This window comes from Ahaetulla prasina, chromosome 10 (genome assembly GCF_028640845.1).
Source record: "Ahaetulla prasina isolate Xishuangbanna chromosome 10, ASM2864084v1, whole genome shotgun sequence".
Taxonomy (NCBI): Eukaryota; Metazoa; Chordata; class Lepidosauria; order Squamata; family Colubridae; genus Ahaetulla; species Ahaetulla prasina.
The window spans coordinates 31,241,049-31,263,913 of record NC_080548.1 but is presented as its reverse complement, the minus strand read 5'-3'; the positions used below and the strand labels follow the sequence as shown (position 1 = coordinate 31,263,913).

Here is a 22,865-nt window from a genome sequence, read left to right as displayed (position 1 = left end):
CTGTTGTTGTTATATTGTTATATTTCCCTCCAGATTTTCTTTCTCTATTTTTTCCCACCATTTGCATAGCAGCTTCAGCTGCCCGGCCTCATCGTAATCTCATCCTTCAGCAAACAGTTGCTTTTCAATGTCTTGTTCTCCAAGTTAATGATTAAACTGCCTGAAATGGAAGGTAGAAGCAGGAAAGGAAGGCTGGTGGAAAGAATTCACAGGCAGCTGTATAGAAGCAGAGCCAGGGGCGAAATCCAGCAGGGTTCTGACAGGTTCTGGAGAACCGGTAGCGGAAATTTTGAGTAGTTTGGAGAACCGGCAAATACCATCTCTGGCTGGTCCCAGAGTAGGGTGGGAATGGGGATTTTGCAGTATCCTTCACCCTGGAGTGGGGAGGGAATGGGGATTTTGCAATATCCTCCCCCTAAGAGTGGGGAGGGAATGGGGATTTTGCAGTATCCTTCCCCCAGGAATGGGGAGGGAATGGGGATTTTGCAATATCCTCCCCCTAAGAGTGGGGAGGGAATGGGGATTTTGCAGTATCCTTCCCCCAGGAATGGGGAGGGAATGGGGATTTTGCAGTATCCTTCCCCCAGGAGTGGGGAGGGAATGGGGATTTTGCAATATCCTCCCCCTAGGAGTGGGGAGGAAATGGGGATTTTGCAGTATCCTTCCCTCAGGAGTGGGGAGGGAATGGGGATTTCGCAGTATCCTTCCCCCAGGAATGGGGAGGGAATGGGGATTTTGCAGTATCCTTCCCCCAGGAGTGGGGAGGGAATGGGGATTTTGCAGTATCCTTCCCCTGCCATGCCCATCAAGCCACGCCCACAGAATCGGTAGTAAAAAATATTGGATTTCACCACTGAAGCAAAGGACCTAATGGAGATCTTCCATGTGGGTTGGACTTCAAGTCCCAGAATCCCCCAAACAGCAACTCAAAGGCCTTATGGCTTAATTTGTTTGAAACTTCCTTGATTATGGGACTAGAGGCTAAACCGTACCATAAACGGAATGTAGACGCTAAAGAAGAGAAGACAGCTATTCTTTCTATTGCCAGTAGGGCAGGGGTCTGCAAACTTGGCTCTTTTTAAGATTTGTGGACTTCAACTCCAAGCTTTGCTGGCTGAGGGACTCTGGGAGTTGAAGTCCACAAGTCTTAAAAAGAGCCAAGTTTGCAGACCCCTGCACTAGTGTGACACAAAAGCGTCTTCCAACAGCGGTAGTCCTCGGCTTACAACAGTTCATTCAGTGACCATTTCAAAGTTACCACGGCACTGCGACCTTCTGACAAGCAAAATCAATTTGGGGGAGCCGGATTCATTTAACAACCGTGTTACTAACTCATCGGCTGCAACGATTCACTTAAAAACAGTGGCAAGAAAAGTCATCGCAGGGGCCAGAACTCACTTAACAAATGTCTCACTTAGCAACATACATTTTGGGCTCCATTGCGGTCGTGAGGCGAGGACTACCTGTATCGGAAGGGCTATCACAAAGAAGAGGGGATCCATCTATTCTCCTTAAGGCAGGAGAAGAAGTAATCGATGGAAACTTACTAAGGGCCTCTGGTGGCTCAGACTTCTTTTTTTTTTTTTTTTTTTTATTCAAAAAGTTTTACAAAATTTTTCCCCCTTTCCCCCCCTCCTCTCCCCTCCCTTCACAACCCCTCCCCGACTTCCCGGAACGGGCACAAGGTATAGTTAAAAATAAAACAAACATATGCTAAAAAATTTTCATCCCAACTTAATTATACCCCTACAATCATCAATTCCTAACTTCCCCCAAAAACAATCAAGAATATACATCATAATCATTCAAAAACAGTCTGATAACTCTTAGTCTGATATCTACGTTGAATATAGTCAATCCATTTTTTCCATTCCTTTAAGTATCTTTCTTGCGTATTGTCTTTCAAAAAGGCTGATATCTTCGCCATCTCAGCCAAATTGGCAACCTTCAATATCCATTCTTCTATTGCGGTGGCTCAGACTTCTAAGACAGTCTGTTATTAACAAAACTGCCTGCAATTACTGCAGGTTCAAGTCCCACCAGGCCCAAGGTTGACTCAGCCTTCCTTCCTTTATAAGGTAGGTAAAATGAGGACCCAGATTGTTGGGGGGGCAATACAAGTTGACTTTGTATATAATATACAAATGGATGAAGACTATTGCTAACATAGTGTTAGCCGCCCTGAGTCTTCGGAGAAGGGCGGGATATAAATGCAAATTAAAAAAAAATGGAGAGAACAAATCTTAAAGTAAGGAGAAATTTTGTGACAGTGAGAACATTACATCAGACTTTCCTTCACAAAGTTGTGCGTGCTCCATCCCTGGAGGTTTTTCAAGAAGTGACTGCACAGCCACTTGTCCCTGAGCAGGGGCTGGACTAGAAGACCTCGGAGGTCCCTTCCAAGTCTGCTATTCTGTCATTCAAAGGATACAAGCCGCCAACTTCTATCAGCAAAGCTCAGGTTCACTTTAGGTCCAAGCTAATGCTGAGATAAGTCTAGTTTGATCAGTCTAGACTTGAGAACTTTCCATTTGGACTTTACTCAACCATTGAGTCTTGGGACCAGCATCAATGGAACATTATGGGTCAGAAATTTCCTGGGAGCGAGAGCAATTAATCCGTGGAACGTCTTGCCTCCAGAAGTTGTGGGTGCTGCTCCACCACTGGAGGTTTCCACAAAGAGATTGGATAATCATTTGTCTGGAATGGTAGAGGGTCTCCTGCTTGAGCAGCGGGTTGGATTAGAAGACATCCAAGGTCCCTATCCTGTTACTCAAAGGATACAAGCCGCCAACTTCTATCAGCAAAGTTCAGATTCATTTTAGATCCAAGCTAATGCAATCCTTTCACTATAGACCCCTCTGGATCATCATCTAAATTCTTGGGGTCCCTGCCCACAACAAAATTCCTCATCCCAGGCCACCAGCTCAGAGCCAGCTCTTACTCCAGGCATCGTACAAGTTCACAAAACAAATAGTGAGCATCAAACATCCATCTGGGGTTAAGTATCCCCCCTCTTCCGCTCGGGAGGTGGCCCAGAATGCACATTTCTTACTCACCCACCCACCCCTTGCAAAATTGCAAGCAAAGCCGTGCCATTCTCTATCCTTAGCATCGGTTTTGCCGACTGACGTCACTTCCCCACCATCCAACCCCCGGAGAAGGTATCTCCATCAGCGTTTGTCTCGGCAGAGGGACCACGGAAGGAACAGCACCGTCCCTTTCGGCTGATCATTTGATCAATCCGAATAAAGCTGGGAAGGGACCTTGAAGGTCTTCTAGTCCAGGGGTCTCCAACCTTGGCAACTTTAAGCCTGGTGGACTTCAACTCCCAGAATTCTGGGAGTTGAAGTCCACCAGGCTTAAAGTTGTCAAGGTTGGAGAACCCTGGACAAGTCCAACTCCCTACTCAAGCAGGAGACCCTATAGCATTTCAGTCAAAGGGTTTTCCAGTCTCTTCTTAAAAACCTGCGCTGTTGAAGCACCCACAATTTCCGAAGGAAAGCCATCCCGCGGGTTAATTCTTTTCACTGTCAGAGGAAGCTTCTCTTTAATTCCAGGTTCCTTCTCTCCTCCGTTTGAAGCCTCCGTTACGAAAAAACAAAAACAAAAAAAACCTCCGACCATCTTAAGATCCTCGTCCATTAAAAAGCAAAGTTGGCTGCGACTTTCTTTAATTCACAATCGCAGCAGCTAAAGATGGCCGCCATCTTGTTCGGCCAGCAAACGTCTAATTTCATCGTCTAGGGAGATTAAGAGGAGTTACTCAATCCAGACTTTAAAAAAAAAATTAAAAATAGAGAATTTCAATTTACAGCAGGAAATTTAAAACAATTTTCCCCCGCCCTAGGAAATTTAAATGGAAAAGGGGAAATTTAAAAGAGATCTGACCTGTGTTTCTTTTTTCTTTTCCCCTTTCTAAAGGTGTGATAAAACCTTTATGGCAGTCACCCATCCCTAACGCCTGCCTCAAACGCTCCCCAGGTAGAAAACATCCATGCCGGTTTCCCCAATCTTTCCAGATGTTTGCCTTCATCCTGGAATTATGGGAATTGAAAACCCAAACATCTGTTAGGCACCAAGTTTATAAAGGCTGGAACGGCGACCGTGAATCGGTCACAGATCGAGGCAAACGACAAATTTGTGGTATATAATGGCTGGGCTAGATTTTGACGCATCCTGCAGTATTTGTGGGGAAGGTTTCAGCAAGAATTCTACAATTTATTTCATGCAGGGGTCCAGAAGCCGAACAGTTTCCCCCTCTCCTCAGTAACCTCCAATCGTTTTTATCATTATTCTTATTTAGGAAATAAACAGAAAGCGAACTCTCTCAACAAATCCGTCAGTGATCAGCTATCTACTAATTGTAATCGTTTCTATTTCGATCAAATCTAGATGCAAGTTATCCCAAGTTTGGAGTAAAAACACAAAATAATAAAAGAAATCCACTGAAGAAACGTCATTTTAAAAGCTCCTGTTTGTGCAGTTCAAATCTTATCTATGATAGGTGTTTTTTTTAAAGAAATAATTCCTTATTAAGGCAACATGCTGGAATGGAAAAGTAGAAAAAATCCAAAGTAGAAAAAAGGAAGGAAGGAAGGAAGGAAGGAAGGAAGGAAGGAAGGAAGGAAGGAAGGAAGGAAGGAAGGAAGGAAGGAAGGGAAATGAGTTCTCTGAGCATTAAATCAAATTTAGTTTTAGCTGATCATCCATCGGTTTTTATCCCGCATCGAACTATTCATACCCAAAATAATTTATTTATTTTATTTATTTATTTATTAAATTTTTATACCGCCCTTCTCCCGAAGGACTCAGGGCGGTGTACAGCCAGGATAAAACTCAATATATATACAATTAAAACCAGAATTTAAAACGAAGCAAATTGCAAAAAAAAGCCGACGTTAAAATTTAAAAATTTAAAACCTTAAGACAATAAAACCCAATTTAAAATAGTATTAAAACTATTATGCCAGTACGGACTTTATTAAAATAATAAAATCCGTAGTGAAATCTTTAGATTACATTAACAATATTCCTCTCTTCTTATAGCCTCCTTTCCCTTTCACTAAGATTTTAAAAAATTGTACGACCATCTGTGTAAAGACGTCAACTCCGTTTCTACTCATGCTTTCCGCTTCAAACCTCTTTTCTCCAGCTTGTGATTTTTGCTCATTAAAACCTATTAAGCCATTTTCATTTTCTTGCCCGGGACGGACGCTTCTCCGTTACTAACCCCATGCCTCAATTTCCTCCCCACCCTCCAACTAGCCCCATGTAACAAAGGAGGTAAGTTCTGAGAACCAAGTGGCATGATACACGCGCAAGAGACACAAATGCACACGCCAGCAAACAGGGCACTAAGCGGGAATGAAACTAGCAGCCGAGTTCATTGTGGGGTGGGGAAAGAAACTGCGTTTATGGCAAACAGATTAAACGCACAAGGGGGAAGGGACGCCCACACACCACAATGCACACATCCCACACACCAAGGCACAAACAACACACACCAGCCCCGAGAAACAAAAGCATTTGAAAGAAATGCAAACGAATGGAAAAACAAAACAAAAACCCACAACCCAGGTAACTATTTGCGGCCCTGGCTACTGTGTCAGGAAACTTTGGTTAAGGAAACCCCGAATAATGGCCTCTGAAACACACCTCAGCATGCTGGGCTGGATGGATGCATGCATGCTTGTCTATGTGTCTGTTGTGGGTGGGTGTTATTCCTCGTTGGTTTTTATTTCTGAAACAAGGCTCTAGAGCTTTGGAAGACGAGCTCTTGAAAAAAACGGGACCCCTTTCTGCTAAAAATACCTGCCCCCCCGCCCCACCCCGGCTGTCTTGCCCCATGATAAGAGGGGCGGCCAATCAATTTGACAAATAATTAAACTGAATCAATCAATGATTGATGGCGGCTCAGATGCCATCAAAGGGGGGGGAGGGCACTGCGGCATGGGTGGGAAGGACCACCCCCCGTGCAAAGGATAGATTGTGTTGACCCAGGTGAGCATCGCACACACACAAACACACATACATATACAGGTAGTCCTCGACTTACAATGGTTCGCTTTGTGACCGACGCAACAACGGCCCTGGAAAAAAAGTGACGTATGGGCTGTTTGTCCACACTGAACGACCATCGCAGCCTCCCCCCCCCAGGTCGGTCACGCGATCCAAATTCAGACGCTTGGCCACTGACTCATACTTATGACCGTTGCAGTGCTTCTGGGGTTCAACATGGTCCCAACGTTTTGGGACCTTCCGATGAGCACAGCCCAGGGGCTTGAAGCCAGATTCACTTTGCAGCCGGGTTGCTAACTTTGCAACCGCAGGGATTCACTTAACAACGGTGGCAAGGGAGGTTGTAAAAAAAAACGGGGCAAAAACGACCTCAACGAACGTCTCAACGAACTCCGCCGCAGAAATGTTGGCCTCGATTGCGGTCGTAAGTCAAGGACTCCCTGTATATACACACACGTTGCGTAATGAAACTCGGATGACGCGTCAGGTGCGCTTCGTTTGCATGCCGGGTCCCACTCCCCCCCCCCAATCACCACCATCCATCCATCCATCTCTGTTGCCCCCGGCCCCTTCTCCGCCCCCCCCCCCACGCAGTCAACCTTCACCTTCCCACTACCGGAAGGCCACCTAAAATGTTTAAAAGGATGTACGGCTCACAAGTCAAAGGGCCCTGCAAGTCAATCAATCTGAGCTACGTCCTTCCTATGGCTCTCCCGGTGGGGCCCTAGCCAAGCTGTTTGTGCGAAAGTCGCTTTTCTCGAGCCTCCAAAAAAAAAACCCGGGACAACTGGAGGCTGAGGAAGGCCTGGGCCTCTTCTCTCTTTGCCAAACGGAAGAAAGCCAAACGTCAACGCAACCGGCCAGTAGGGTCTTGAGATGGAAAATCCAGGGTCTCTACCTGGGTTGCCTGCCCCCATTTCCCTTGCTGCCGCTTCCGAATCACATGGGTGAACTCTACAAGCAAACCCTCTGCAGTCCACTCCTTCTCCTGTTCCCAAGATGGAGCTTGGTGAGATAGCAACCTTGTTGGTTGCTTCTAAAATATGCGTCCATTTCCCACCTGTGCCTTAGGAGGACGTTTGGCGCTCCTTGGAAACTCCAAACCTTGGAACTGTCCTGGCCGATACAAGATCATATCTTGGTGGTTTTCTGGCAGACGTTTCATGACCCAATGGGGTAACATCATCAGGGCTAGAAGGGAGTGGGGCTTGCAAAATGGAGGCAAAGGAGAAAGTGAGGAGGAGGGTTCAGAGTGTGGTGGGCTTTTTTTGCAGGTGTTTCTTTACCCAACTAGCTAACTTCATCAGTGCCCGTAGGATGTGCAGCTGATGATGTTACCTAGTTGGGTCATGAAATATCTGCAAGAAATAGTTCAATAGCCTTTATTGTCATTGTACATCATGCATACAACGAAATTGGTGCAACATGTATACAACAAAAACAATCACACTCGTAGAGCACCAAGGACCCCACAGTCCTCCTCCTCCTTTCCTTCATTCTGCAAACCCCACTCCCTTACAGCACTAATGATGTTATCTAGTTTGGTAATTAAACGTCTGCAAGAAAACCATCAAGCTCAGAGAGCATCAAGGATCTCGCAAACGGTCCTCAATTCTTCACAGCCAGATGGAAAGGCCCAGCCGTAGATCTAGAAGAGCCAAGATTTTTAAGGATCAGGGAATGGAAGTCCTGGAAGTACAAATTCAAAACGCGACGAAGATTGACATCCATTTCTCAAAGGAGTTCTGTCAAGATTGGAGACTTTCTGGGGCCATCAGCTGGATACAGACTTCGATCTCGGACACAGTCAAACGCAAAGATTAAAAGAAGCTGGAGATGATGGGAATGGAGGGGGGGGGGTAGGACCATCAAGTCACATCAGTTGATTTCATGATGGTGAGGCCAAAATGGTGGCTAATTGTGACATGGATTTTTTTTACGGCATTTTTGTCTGTCCATCCGTCCCTGTATAGATGATCGATTCTATCTCTCAGCTTGCTTTTATTCAAGTAAGGGACCTCCAGATATGCTACCCTATTTCCCCCAAAATAAGACATCCCCTGATAATAAGCCCAATCGGGCTTTTGAGCACATGGTACGAAGGCCAAGCGCTTCTTTCAGGGTTCAAAAAAAATATAAGACAGGGCCTTATTTTCAGGGAAACACAGTAGGTAGAACATTATAGTGTTTCTCAAGGTTTGCAATTTTAAGAGATGTGAACTTCGATTCCCAGAACTCCCCAGCCAGCCAAGCATTGAGAAACGATGTGCCAGATAGTGACCCACCCAGCCAGTAAGTCATTCTGGATGGGGATGATGGGAAGATCTGGAACATTAGTGGGAAAACGTCTGTTTCGTTCCTGAGATTTGCCTGAGCACTTTTTTTTTTAAAAAAAAAGCAAGAATGTCTATGTACTCTTTTCGATGCTGAGCTGGCCTTAAAAGAGGAAGGGAAGGGGAGGGAGGGAGGGAGGAGGGAAGGAAGGAAGGAAGAAGAAAGAAAATGGTTGGCAGGAAGGAAAGAAAGGAAGGAGAGGAAAAGGAAAGGAAGGGAAGGGAAGGGAAGGGAAGGGAAGGAAAGGAAAGGATCATTTTAAAATTGAAAGGATCATCTATGTATTCTTTTCAATGCTGGGCTGGCTCAAAAATCGATAAAAAGAGGAAGGAAGGAAGGAAGGAAGGAAGGAAGGAAGGAAGGAAGGAAGGAAAGAAAGAAAGAAGGACGGAAAAGGGTTAACTTTAAAATTGAAAGGTTAATAACCCTGCCTCTTTGAGATGACAATTTCCACTGGACCACAGGAACACACTCCAAATAACACTAAACGCATCTGAGCACCTGGCTGCAAAATTTGGAAAATTATTGGCAGGGCGTCATGCTGGGGAAAGCTGCTATGCCCATTTCGCAGATCAGACGAAATAAAGCCGTCCACTTATGCAATGAGGTTTATCAACTTCCGGAATTGGATCCATGTTTTCTTTTGAGATGTTTTCCTGATTTTTTTGGGGGGGTGGGGGTGAGCAAAGGCCTGCACGTCCCACTGCAGCTTTTCTCGAAGTGGCTTTCCGCCCTCCGAAGAGGCTTTCCTTAGCCAAGGAAGACCGGAAAAAGAGGAACGATTTCAACTATCCACACCTTTCCTTAAGCACCCTGGATGAAAAAAAAAAAATTAAATTTAAAAAACAAAAACAGGAATTTGGAAAAAAAAAAAATTTTTTTTCTCCAATATTTCTTAATGATTTCCCTAAACCAGATAACGACCGAGCACTGCAGCCCCGAGAAGGATGAGTTAAGGCTGAATTGTCGTTACAAAACAGATGCGAGATTGGTGTGGTACCACTAAAAGCTGGCATCGGTTTTCTCCAATGCAAGAGAAAGATCGGCGTGAATTTCTTGGAGGGTTACGAAGTTTTGGTCAAGATGTCCCTTAAGCCAAGGGGACCCCAAGGCTTAGGAAACTCTGAGGTACTGCCAGAGTTTGGTGGCGGCCGTCGGTCTTTCGTCTCTTCTCGAAATTAATTCAAAGGCTTGAGCACCTGTGCAGATCTTGACTCTGACCGAGTTCAACTCTAACTACCAAATCTGGTTTTTCGTAGCCAAGACAAGGACCCTCCTTCTAGTATCAGCTCACAGGCTTGGGAAAAAAGAGGCAGCATCGTTGTCCTGAAAAATAAACCTCCTTGGAAGGAAGGAAGGAAGGAAGGAAGGAAGGAAGGAAGGAAGGAAGGAAGGAAGGAAGGAAGGAACCGGTTTACAGAAACAATTGCATCACAATCCCAGGCTGAAGACAAGCCATCTTTAAGGAACTCCACCAACAACCTCTGAAAAGAAAAAGAGAGAGAGAGAGAGAGAAAAAAAAACCCAAATTGAAATGGGAAAGGAGAAGGAGAAGAGGTGAGACCCCACCTCATTTCTTGCTTTTGAACCTTTCAATCATTTTTTCATGTTTTCTTGGCGCAAAGAGGGGGAGAAAAAAAAAAGACTACGAGAGGAGGAGGGAAAACCAAGCAAACAAACCCAGATCGACATTGCCAGAGGAAAAGGGATGAACCCCCAGCGCGCCCCCCAAAATTTGCAGCAGTGCCGGGGTGCTCCAGGAGACAAGAACGGAGATGTTCGGGCCGTCCTCAAAAATCAAAGAGAAATGCTGGTTGGTTCCCTTCAAAGGACGAGGGAGGGGGGAAAAAACCCCCCACAAAAACCCTTAGAAATATCAATCCCCAATATTATTCATATCTATATATATGTATCTATCTCACAGTATTTTCAACATACAGGTGACATCACAACGCGTTGCCATGGAAAACGACATTATGTATTACAAGAGCAAGAAGCAAAGTGAAGACACGTATTCCTCGTTTTGGTGGTCAGAGGAAGAAAAGGAGGGGAAAGAGAAGAATTATCTCTCCCCCCCCCACTTTTTAAAAAAAAAAAATTAAGAGAAAACTCCCCGAAACACAAGCCTTTTTCCATTTCACAAAAAGGCACCCCAAACTAAAGCAAACCATCCATTTTTCTAATGCAAAAGAGGTTTTCTTTTTCTTTGCAAGATTTTATATTCCTCCACACACACATAGAAACACACACACACACACACACAGAGAATATATATATATACATATACATATGTATGTATGTATGTATGTATGTATGTATATATATATATATATATATATATATATATATATATATATATATATATATACTGAAACCAACAAGCCACAGCAAATAATAATAATAATAATATTAATAATATTAATAATATTAATTTCCCATGTCATTTTTCCCAAGCCTTTTTACTTTTATGACTCTTTCGTCAGGTGTAATCCCAGGCACAGATAAAAACTGCCAGCGTGATTTCGAAGGGCTGAGAAAACACAACGGGAATCGAGACCTGACCAGTCTCAGCTCAATCCCCACCTGTATGTCCGTCCCCGGAACCCCCCCACCCTTTGCCCCCCCACCCCACCCGGTACACACCCAAACAAGCCAGCAATCTGACATCTACAACAAGCCATCATCATGTCAACTGCAGGAAAACGTACGCACACCCCTTCAGCTCCTGGCATTTTGATCCCACTGGAAAAGGCACATCAATCTCGCTCAAGGTCTCCTGCTCAGCCACCATATCTTCAATAAAGATATCACCGACCACGTACCAATGAATGTATCACCTACCCACCCCCCACCCACCCACCCACCCTTTAAAAGAAAGCCTCTGCCTTCCCTTTGGAACCAAGTAGCAAACGGAAAAGTCGGGATCGTGCTTTCCGTTTCAAGATCAAGGCTTAAGACATTTTTCTCCGACATGCAAAAGAGGTTACAAAGATTAGGCCACATACATAGGCAAACATAGACATGTATTTATTATATATATATATACACACACACACACACGTATTTGTTGCACATATGCATATGTGCATCTATATCTATATATATATCTCCAGTTTCAAACCTTGGTGCAGAATTGTAGCCTGCGATGATGTATATATTTAGGAAGGAAGGAAAGAAATAATAATAATAAAAAAAAATCTGTGCCCCCTCCCCCTCTAAGGATGCTGAAGGCTGTCAGCAGTCTCTTCTTGAGATCTGCAAACCCACCTACCCACTCGCCTCCTTTCGTTGTTGTCGTGGTCCTCTTCCTCCTCCTCCTCCTTCCTCCTTCGTCTTCCTCCTCCTCCTCCTCCTCTTGCTCCTACAGAGCAAGCTCAGACAAAATACGGTCTCTCTATGGCCAAGCTGAGCTGCCTGTTCCTTCCACCCATCTCAATGGAAACCCTGGTCTGGATTTTTGTGAATGGAGGGTCACATGACCTAGGCTAGGTTCTTTGTCCCCGTTTCTTGAATAAACAACAGGTGAACAGGGAGGGGGCCGATTGTATATCTATATATAAATATATATATTTACACACACACACAACATAAAATAAATTGAATGTGGATATTAAGCCGAGGCTATGATAGGAGGGGGAAAAAAATTAGATTTAGAGAAAAGCCTCTGCTTCCTTTGAAACCTCCAGGGGTTTCAAAAGATGATCGAGATAATAACAATAAAAATAAAAAAAAATTACTGTGACAAATTGGTCTTAAGAGCCCCCCCCCCTCCATCCCCCCCCAATCCCTGGTAGACCCCATGCACTCCCGAGATCCAGGAGGGAAGAAAAAAAAAAAGAGAGAGAGAAGGAAATTAGCTCACCACCATGGCCATTGCAGATATATATATATATATATATATATATTAAAAAAAAAACCTGTCTGTTTTTATGAATGAATCCAGATTCGAGCGGCTTCGATTCACAAACAAATAGACCCCCCACTCTCTTCCCCTTCCTTCCTTCCTTCCTTTTCTCTCTCTCTCTTTTTGGGTGGGATTGGATTCCATTCATAAAAAAAGAGAGAAGACCCACCTTCATCTTTCCAATGGCAAAGGGAAAGAAAGGCTCATTGAGAAAAAAAAAAAAAAAGAGGAGGGGGATAAAAACCCACCCTCGCCAGCGACGACGACCGACCGTACATCATTTGAAGCAGGAAAAGGGAAGGGAGAAAAAAATAAATAAAAAGAATTCCAGTTCTATCAGTGGATTACAATTATTATTATTTTCTTTTTAAAAAAGAGGGATTATAAAAAGAGATATGCCAGAAATAAAAAAAATGAGGCTCTCGGGAAGATTTAAAAAATAAATAAAAATAATACTAATATTAAATTTTAAAAAAAAGAGGGGGGGGGTTTGCTTTTAAACCCTGCAGATTTTTTCTTTCTTTCTTTTTATGAATGGAGCTTCGGGATCTCCCGCAGCTTAGAAGGGAGAAAGCCAGCAAAATCCCCCTTCATTCTAAAATAATGCCACTCTTAAGAGGAGGAAGGCAGGAAGGAGAAGTCTTCAGAGGGGTTAGGGAAAGGAAAGAAAGAAAGGGGGGGAAAAAAAAGCAAGCCAAAACCCCACCACCCGCTCCATCCACCTAGATAAAACGAGATAAAACAACTCACTGAGGATGGACGGCTGGGGCTTTCGGCTGGCATAGTCCCACAACACACAGCTGCAGGCAAAGAGACCCACACGCACCCCACGAACCAGTTCAACCTGAACTACGCCCAGAGAGCATATAGAGGCTGACGTCGGTGGTCATATTATAGAGAAGGATGGAGAAATAGCAGCCATTTCTTTCCCCCCACCAATGAGGGGAGGGGGAGCACATTAAGTCTGGTAGCTCGCCTCCCCTCCACCACAACTCAGCCCCCTCTCCCCTACCTAGAGAGCCTGGTCCTCCCCCCCCCTCCAAGTTCCTTCCACCTGCTCCCAAAGGCACAGCTGCGGGCAGAAGTACTAACCAAGGGTTAGTTACTTACACCAGGGCCAAAGCTTGCCAAAAATAAATAAATAAAATAAATTGGGGGGTGGGGGGGGGAGTGGGGGGGAAAGAATCTAAACCTGAGGAGAGGGTTTTCCACCTGGTCCTAATGCCCTGGGAAAATGGAAATTGAAGTAGACCCAGGGATGGGGGTGGGAGAAGAGGCTGGATGGAAGATGGGAATTGCTGCAGAAAATGCGGGTACCACTTAGCTGGGAGAGGTAGCAGTGACTGGAAGGGGTGTGTGTGTGTGTGTGTGTGTGTGTGTGTGTGTGTGTGTGTGTAGGGGAGTGGGGGTTTAAGATGCTACCAGTTCCTGAGTCAAATCCCAGCCTCTTCTTGTTTTAATGAAGGTGAAGCTAGTTTTTGCAAAGGGGTTGGCAAAAAAAAAACCTGGGTATCCGTGAAGCTGCTTTGGCAAAGGGGGTTGCAAAAAAAAAGAAAGAAAGAAAAGGAAAAAAGCCAGCTATCCTTTTAAAGCCAATATTAAACCAAAGATGGGGTTGGGATGAGGGAAGAAGAAGTGGGGCTGGCTGGCTGGCTTGGTGCATTTATTTCTTGATTCAACCAATTTTGACAGCGGCCTGATTTGCATACAGGGCGATACGCAGGGCGGTTTACGGGTTGCTGTTTTTTTTTTTTTAAAAAATCCACATTGTCATATAACACATAAAAAAACCCCACCCTTCCCACCCCCCACGGCAGCAGCTACAAGTAGTCCTCGACTTACAATGGTCTGTTTAGTGACCAAAGTTATAACGGCACTGAAAAATGTGACAGAATAGAATAGAATAGAATAGAATAGAATAGAATAGAATAGAATTCAGAATTATGAATGGAATAGAATAGAATTCAGAATTGGAATGAAATGGAATAAATAGCATAGAATTCAGAATTAAAATAGAATAGAATAGAATCGATAGAATAGAAAATAGAGAATAGAATAGAAATAAAACAAGAAGACAAGAGAAGAGAGAGAAGAGAGAAGAAATAGAATAGAATAGAATAAAATAGAAAATAGAGAATAGAATAGAAATAAAATGAAGAGAGAGAAAAAATAGAATAGAAAATAGAGAATAGAACAGAATAGAGAATAGAATAGAATAGAAATAAAACAAGAAGAGGAGAGAAAAGAGAGAAAAAAATAGAATAGAATAGAACAGAACAGAACAGAACAGAACAGAACAGAATAGAACAGAACAGAATAGAATTCTTTATTGGCCACACAACAAATTTGTTTCCTGGGTATGAGCTCTCAATGTACATACATGACCATTTTTCATAGTTAACCGCAGCATCCCCACGATCACGTGATCAAAATCCAGGTGCTTGGCAACGGGTTCATCTTTATGACGGTTGCCCTGTATCCTGAGGTCGTGTGATCTCCTTTTGCGACCTTCTGACAAGCCGAGTCACTGGGCAAGCCAGATTCACTCGGCTACCCAAGCTATTAACTTATTGGCTGCAGTGATTCACTGAGCAACCGTGGCGAGGAAGGTTGTAAAAACGGGGCAAAACCCACTTCACAAATGCTTCACTTAGCCACAGAAATTTGGGGTTCAGTGGTGGTCGGAAGCCGAAGACATGCTGTACACAACCAAATCAGTCGCTTGATCGGTTCCATCTCCATTCAGGGTCCCTGGCAGTGGTGGGTTTCTACCGGTTTGCTCCGGTTCGGCCGAACCCGTAGTGGCGGCGGTGGATGTCATCACAGACGCTCTGTGGATTGCCAGAAGTGCCGCGCATGTGCTCAGTTCCAAACTGGTACCAAAGGTTAAGTGGAACCCACTACTGGTCCCTGGGCTTGCTAGCCAAACCACATTTTTAGAGCCTTGCACAAAAGCAGTCATACTTCAAGGGAATGATGTTGCATAAAGAAGGAGCCACCACTGAGAAGGCCCTGTTTGACAGTCCAAACGTTTATTTATATATCCCTCTGATATCTGTATCTAATCTCTGTATCTATCATCTCTCTCTCTCTCTCTCTCTCTCTCTCTCTATCTTTATTTATTTATTTATTTATTTATTTATTTATTTTATTAAATTTCTATACCGCCCTTCTCCCGAAGGACTCAGGGTACAGCCAGAATAAAAACACAGAATATATACAATTAAAAGAATTTAAAATGAACTATTACTATACGGCCAATAATTAAAACATTTAAAAATTTAAAATATTATTAAAACCCCAATCTTTAGCTATCTATCATCTATCTCTATCTATTTTAGCTATCTAATCTATCATCGATCTATCTCTATCTTCTATTTATCTATCTATCTATTATCTATCTCTAGCTATCATCTATCTAGCTCTATCTTCTATCTATCTATCTATCTATCTATCTATCTATCTATCTATCTATCTATCTATCTATCTATCTATCATCTATCTCTATATCTAGCTATCATCTATCTAGCTCTATCTTCTATCTATCTATCTATCTATCTATCTATCTATCTATCTATCTATCTATCTATCTATCTATCGCTATCTCTCTATCTTTAGCTATCTATCATCTATCTCTATCTATTTTAGCTATCTAATCTATCATTGATCTATCTCTATCTTCTATTTATCTATCTATCTATTATCTATCTCTAGCTATCATCTATCTAGCTCTATCTTCTATCTATCTATATCTCTTCTATCTATCATCTCTCTCTCTCTCTCTCTCTCTCATCTATCATCTATCTCTATATCTAGCTATCATCTATCTAGCTCTATCTTCTATCTATCTATCTATCTATCTATCTATCTATCTATCTATCTATCTATCTCTATCTCTCTATCTTTAGCTATCTATAATCTATCTCTATCTTTATCTATTTTAGCTATCTAATCTATCATTGATCTATCTCTATCTTCTATTTATCTATTATCTATCTCTAGCTATCATCTATCTAGCTCTATCTATCTATCTATCTATCTATCTATCTATCTATCTATCTATCTATCTATCTATCTATCAAAAAAAATCACTGCCAGGAATCAGTGACCTGCAGGACAGCTGGTGTTACACTTGCAGGTTTTTGTCCTGCAGGGGTGGGTTCTACTTACCTTTACTACCGGTTTGCAACAGAAGCGCGCATGCCTGATTGCGCATGCGCAGATCACCCATGATGACTTTGGGGCAGGGGGGCGGATATAGAACCGGACCGAACCAGGAGCAACCCACCACTGTTGTCATGCTCCCTGTGGATGCTCCTAAGGCAGTGTTTCTCAACTTCAGCCATTTTAAGAGGGGTGGACTTCAACTCCCAGCATTCCCTTGCCAGCAATGCTGATGGGGGAATTCTGGGAGCTGAAGTTCAAACCTCTTAAAATGGCTTTAGTTCAGAAACATTGATTAACAGAATTGGAAAGGACCATCTAGTCCAAACCCCCGCCTTAGCAGGAGACCCTACACCATTTCTGACAGATGGCAGTCCAGTGTTGTCTTGAAAGCTTCTAGGGATGAAGCTCCCACAACTTCCGAAGGCAACTTCTGTTCCATCAACTGATTGCTCTCACTGTCAGAAAATTCCTCCTTATTTCCAGGTTGAATCTCTTTCCATCCATTGTTCCTTGTCTGGCCTTCGGGTGCTTTGGAAAACAGCTTGACACCCTCCTCTCTGTGGCAGCCCCTCAAATATTGGAAGGCTGCTATCCTGTCTCCCCTGGTCCTTCTCTTCCCTAGATTAGCCATGCCCAGTTCCTGCAACCATTCATCGTATGTTTTAGCCTCCAGTCCCCTCATCATCCTGGTTGCTCTTCTCTGCACTCTTTCTAGAGTCTCAACATCTTTTTTATAGTGTGGTGACCAAAACTGGATGCAGTACTCCAGGTGTGGCCTTACTAGGGCTTTATAGAGTGGTATCAGTACCTCCCCTGATCTTGATCATATCCCTCTGTTAATGCAACTTTTTGGCTGCCGTTGCACATTGTTGGCACACGTTGCCTTAATTGGTGCCTCAAAAGCCCCGGCCAATTCCAATCCTTATCCCTTCCTCTTGATCTCAGGGTTGGGCTGGAAAGCTGTCAGTCCTGCGAGGTAGGCCAGGAGAGGAAACAGATTCCACGACTCTGCTTTATGGTGGCAAGATCATTAAAAACGAGCTTGAAACCCCGATAGAATTTCTTTTTCTCTCGCTTCTAACTTGCCTCCTGCGACACTCTGCATGCACAGGTAGCCCTCAACTTACAACCGTTCATTTAGTGACCGTTTGAAGTTACAACACCGAAAAAAGTGACTTGGCCATTGGAAAAAAGTGACCTACGACCGTTTTTCACCCTTACGACCGTTGCTTCATCCCCCGCGGTCGCATGATCAAAATTCAGACGCTTGGCCACTAGTTCCTCTTTATGACGGTCGCAGTGTCCTGCGGTCACGTGATCTCCTTTTGTGACCTTCTGACCAGCAAAATCAAGGGGGCGGGAAGCCGGATTCACTTAACAACCGGGGGACAACTTGACAGCCGTGGTGATTCACTTAACAACTGTTCCAAAAGAAAGGTTCCAAAATGCGGCAGGGCTCACTTAACAACCGTCCCGCTTGAACCACAGAAATTGTGGGCTCCGCTGCGGTCGTTAAGTCGAGGACTGCCTGCGTTTATGGAGCGAGCGTAGGCCCTCCAGAGAGCATCAAGAGTCACTTTGCCACATTTTGATAGAGCAAAGTTACAGCCCGGCCACCAAACCTTATCAACCGATGATTTATCATGATTAAAAAATAATAAAAATAATAATAAAAATAATAAAACAGCTTCTTCTTCCTTATCGGAGCACATCTTAGCACACCACAATCTTGCAGAGTAAGCTGGGCTGAGAATGAGCATCTCAGCGTCTTCCGCGGAGCTTCTGTGGATGAGAGGCTGGGCATCCCTGGTGCCCATCCATCTCCTTCGCTCTGCCTCTCTCCCGGCTCCTTCTCTTGATCTCACCCATCATGCCAAGGGGGGAGGGGGGGGGAAGGAAAAGAAAAAAAGCAAACAACCCTCTGCCAGATGTACAGCTCCCTCAGCCAATGACAAATCACAACAGTCCCAGGTATGCCGGGAAAAGCTCTCCAAATCACCCCCCCCTCCCGCCCCCTTACTCATTTTTTGCCAAAATGCCATCTAAATGCACTTTGCTACCCACCACAGCCAGGGAAAGTCTGGGGAAGGGGCCCCGGAGGAGGCAGCTGCCTGGGCAATCAGAAATTGGCCAAGCCCAGGAAGGAGTGTGACCCCCCCACAGTGGCCTCAAGGAAGGGGGACTTGGGAGACGAGCCTCCCACTTCCACCCCCTCCCCACATCCAGCAGCGGAAGGCCAAAGGGCAGCCAACAAACATTGGCCAATGTAGAGGGGGAAACCCCGTGGACAGGAAGAGGGGCTTCTCTGCGGCTTCAGATGCTGGTGGGACCCACCGCCTCCTCCTGCTGGAAGGGAGACCAGGATGGGACCCCTCCCCAACCCCAGACCCAGGAAGAAGCAAGAAGATTGGAAAGCCCCCTTGCCCAGATATATACGGACTCCCCTGCTGGAAAGCCCTACAAGGAGGCGGGACGCCCCCTCCCTCAGATACACACCGCCCTCTCCCCCCACCCACCGCTGGAAAACCACGCAAGGCCATCCATCCATCCTAAGATCCAAGGACCAGGGACCCCCTAACCCGGCTGACCTCGGTGGGGCTGCGGAGATCTCGCACCCATCTCCATCCCTGGAGGAGATGGGGGGGGGACGACACAGATCCCGCGCGGCCAAGCCTCCTCCTCCTCCTCCCCAGAGTCCGCTCTGGCTGGACCGGCCACCCGAGAAGACCCGGCACCCGAGCACGCCTCACCTGTGGAATTCGCTCCCCAAAGCGGCGGCCCCGGTCAACGGCGCCCGCCCGCCTCTTCCCCGCCGGCTTTAAGCCTTGCCCGGGGCGCGATGCCGCAGCATGGAGGTAAGGAAGGATGCCCGATCCGCCGCCGCCGCTGCCTCTTCTTCTTCTTCTTCTTCCTCCTCCTCCTCCTCCTTCTCCTCTTCTTCCTCCTCCTCCTCCTCTTCTTCTTCCTCCTCCTCTTCTTCCTCCTCCTTCTCCTCTTCCTCCTTCTCCTCCTCCTCCTCTTCTTCCTCCTCCTCCTCCTCTTCTTCCTCCTCCTCCTCTTCTTCCTCCTCCTTCTCCTCTTCTTCCTCCTCCTCCTTCTCCTCTTCCTCCTCCTCCTCCTCTTCTTCCTCCTCCTTCTCCTCTTCTTCCTCCTCCTTCTCCTCTTCTTCCTCCTCCTCTTCTTCCTCCTCCTTCTCCTCTTCCTCCACCTCCTCTTCTTCCTCCTTCTTTTCTTCCTCCTCCTCTTCTTCCTCCTTCTTCTCCTCTTCCTCTTTCTTCTTTTCTTCCTCCTCCTCCTCTTCTCTTCTCCAGCCCCACGATGCTGCAGGTGCCTCCTCGCCCAGCACCCGCCAGCGCTTACCTAAGCGCGGCTGCCGGCGCTGCGTCGGCGTAACCATGCACACGACCCAGCGCTTGCAAGCCGCGGGCAGGGCGCTCTCCCCTGGCCGAGCGGCGCAAGGGAGCCCAGCCGCCGCGAACGCCGCGAGGAGGGGGGGGGGCGAGTGAGTGGGTGGGTGGGTGGGGAGGGAGGGGGTCGCAGGGGGCGGGGCGCCCGTTAGATCCGTTGCGGCCCCGCCCACCCGGTCCATTTCCCCAGCTCCGTCCGGGAGCAGCCGCAAAGCCAACGGTGAGGGGAGGAGGATTTGGGAGGAGGGCTGGCCCAGGGAGGGGTGGGTGTTTGTTGGGGGAGGGAGAAGGAGAGGTCAGCCCTCAGGGGCGGGATCAAGACAGAAACGTCCTCCCTTCCCCTCCCCTCCCCAAGAGGGGTGGGTTTGGCCGGGGGTGGGTGGGTTGGGGGGCGTGATAGCAGCATCTTCTCCGGTCCTGGTTTTGTGACTCCGACTGAGACGTCTCTACCCAACCGTTGAGAAGAGTCCATCTCCGAATGGGGTCAGGACAAAGGTGGGAAAGGATCTTGGAGGTCTTCTAGTCCAGGGGTCTCCAACCTTGGCCGCTTTAAGCCTGGAGGACTTCAACTCCCAGAAAACCCCAGCCAGCTTTGCTGGCTGGGGGATTCTGGGAGTTGAAATCCTCCAGGCTTAAAGCGGCCAAGGTTGGAGACCCCTATTCTAGTCCAACCTCCTCTGCACCAGCAGGAGACCTTATACCATTGCCCACAAAGGGTGGTCCCAAAAACCTCCAGGGATAGAGCATCCACAACTTCTGGTGGCAAGTTGTTCCACGGGTTCATTGCTCTCACGGTCAGGAAATTTCTCCTTAGTCCTTGTCTCCTTGGTTAGTTTCCTTCCGTTGCTTCCTGTCCTGCCTTCAGGAGGTTTGGAGAATAGGTTGACACCCGCCTCTCCCTCTTCTTTGGGGCAGCCCTTGAGATGTGGGAATATTGGATCAGAGGGAGAAAAAGCAGGAAATATGGGGGGGGGGGGAAACTAGGGTATCCCACCTCCTCATTTGCCTTAGCATTGTAGGCACAGGACTCCCCCCACACCCATGGCTAATTTCATCAGAAGTCCAAAGCAGTGAACCAAACCAAGGGATTGGATCAGTTCCTACTCACATTCCCAAGCCCCATGACCTTCCTGCGCAACTGGAACCCGGGACAGGAGCTGTTCTGGGTACCTCACTTCCTTATTGCTCTGGCTAGGCGGCTCAGTGGCTAAGACGCTGAGCTTGTCGATCAGTTCGGCAGTTCGAATCCCTAGTATAGGTCTCCTATGTGAGCAGGGGGTTGACCCTCCAAGATGACCTCCAAGGTCCCTTCCAACTCTGTTACTGTTGTTGTTGTGTTGTTGTTGTTGTTGTTGTTATCACAAAATGACAGTATACACAGCAAACGAGATAACTATGCTGGATTTCGTATCACAGATCACTAGTCAAACACTTCCCAAGCATTTAGGACTGAATGATGTATTATTATTATTATTATTATTATTATTATTATTATTATTATTATTATTATTATTATTATTATTATTATTATTATTATTATTATTATTATTATTATTATTATTATTATTGTCAAGCCTCATCCATCCAAGCAAGGTTAAGAATTGGGCAGACCTCGAAATAATGGTAGAATTAAACAAGTTGGAATGGTGTAAAGTCGGGGCTGCTCGGTAACCACTCCCGAAGGGAAAGGGTAAGGAAAGAGGAGTAAAGAAGGAAGAAAGTAGGTAGGTAGGTGGGTAGGTAAGTAGGTAGGAAAGAAGGGAGGAGAAGAAAGGATAGGAGGAGAAGAAGGAGGGAAGATAGAGGTTAGAAAGGATGGTAGTGAGAAGTGGGGAAGAGGAGGAAGTAGGAAGCGAGGAGAAGGATGGTGGGGAAAGTCGAAGAAGGATGAGAAGGGTAGAAAGGATTAAGGGAAGGAGTGGCGGTCGAGCAGCCCTGATTGAGCATAATTTGAGTATAGGATCGATTGTTGTATAAGTGACTGTATTGTACACTGGTTAAACTGTGGGAACTATTATGGAAAATAAAAAAAAATTTGCCCTAAAAAAAAATAATTGGGCAGACCTCACAGATGTATCTTGAATGCGAGTTCTGAGCAAACTAGAAACGGAATAACAAGAGTTGGAAGGGACCTTGGAGGTCTTCTAGTCGAACCCCCTGCTCAAGCAGGAGACCCTACATACCATTTCAGGCCAATGGCGGTCCAAATCTTCTTCTTTTAAAAACCTCCAGGGATTGGAGCAGACATGTCCGGCGGCAAGCCGTTCCACTGGGTTCATTGTTCTCAATGTCGGGAAACTTCCTTGTCAGGAGGTCGCAAAACGGGTTCGCGTGACCCCCAGGGCATTGCGGTCGTCCTAACTAGGAGCCTGTTGCCAAGCGTCTGAATTTGGATTTGCGTGAGCACGGGGATGCCACAACGGTCTAAGCGTGGGGGGAAAAAAGGTCACAAGTCACGGTTTTCAGTGTCGTAGCTTTGAAGGGTCACTAAATGAACGGCTGTAAGTTGAGGAGTACTTGTATTTAAACAGTGTTTCCCAACTTGGCAGCTTGACGATGGGTGGACTTCAACTCCCAGAATTCCCCAGCCAGCAACTGGGGAAGTCCACCCATCGTCAAGCTGCTAAAGTCGAGCGTATTCACGTGAACTGAATTCTTGTTTTGCTGCTATATTTTGCACGTCGTTGGGAATCGTGGAATTCCAACCCCGCCCCTCCCTGCCCGGTCCCAAATTCTATCTTGGGCCCCCTCTTAGCCCCCAAACTCCCGTGAACCTTTTCTCCCGGCATCTCACACTCCCACCTTTTTCTCGGCAGGATGACTGAATATAATGGGCAATGTTCAATCCGAAGCCACCCAGGAATCAGAATCGGTCAAAGACAGGGTGGAGAAAACGCACCCGGACACGACCAAATCAGAACGGGAGTTAAACCGAAGCAAACATGATTTGGGCAGCCAGGCCCCTGGTCCTCTGGTCCCTGAACACAAAGGGGTCGTCAGCCAGACGCTGAGCAGCAGCAGCGAGCCAGGGG

General features: G+C 46.0%; 1 long non-coding RNA gene across 1 annotated transcript in view; it reads left to right on the top strand.

Annotated features, from left to right (window-relative positions):
* Positions 1 to 22,820, top strand: part of LOC131204716 (uncharacterized) — a 46,763-nt gene extending 23,943 nt beyond the window's left edge. Inside the window, exon 3 of the long non-coding RNA XR_009156625.1 lies at positions 22,650 to 22,820. This is a non-coding gene — a long non-coding RNA (uncharacterized LOC131204716). The remainder of the gene's footprint in view (positions 1 to 22,649) is intronic.
* Positions 22,821 to 22,865: the final 45 nt, after the last annotated feature.